The sequence below is a fragment of the Neomonachus schauinslandi genome, chromosome 6 (assembly GCF_002201575.2).
Source record: "Neomonachus schauinslandi chromosome 6, ASM220157v2, whole genome shotgun sequence".
Lineage (NCBI taxonomy): Eukaryota > Metazoa > Chordata > Mammalia > Carnivora > Phocidae > Neomonachus > Neomonachus schauinslandi.
In genome coordinates this window covers 53,046,636-53,047,035 of record NC_058408.1, presented here as the reverse complement: position 1 = coordinate 53,047,035, position 400 = coordinate 53,046,636, and the positions used below count along the sequence as shown (strand labels likewise).

General features: G+C 57.2%; 1 pseudogene; it reads left to right on the top strand.

Annotated features, from left to right (window-relative positions):
* Nucleotides 1-97: 97 nt before the first annotated feature.
* The window catches only part of LOC110574215, a 5,964-nt pseudogene continuing 5,661 nt past the window's right edge, over nt 98-400 (top strand).

Below are 400 nucleotides of genomic sequence, written 5' to 3'. Positions count from 1 at the left end.
TACCTGGATGTGGGAGGACACCTAGATGTGGGAGGTTACCCGGATGTGGGAGGTTACCTGGATGTGGGAGGTTACCTGGATGTGGGAGGTTACCTGGATGTGGGGAGGTTACCTGGAGGTGGGAGGACACCTGGATGTGGGAGGTTACCTGGATGTGGGAGGTTACCTGGATGTGGGAGGTTACCTGGATGTGGGAGGTTACCTGGATGTGGGGGGTTACCTGGATGTGGGAGGACACCTAGATGTGGGAGGTTACCTGGATGTGGGAGGTTACCTGGATGTGGGAGGTTACCTGGATGTGGGAGGCCACCTGGATGTGGGAGGTTACCTGGATGTGGGAGGTTACCTGGATGTGGGAGGTTACCTGGATGTGGGGAGGTTACCTGGATGTGGGAGGACA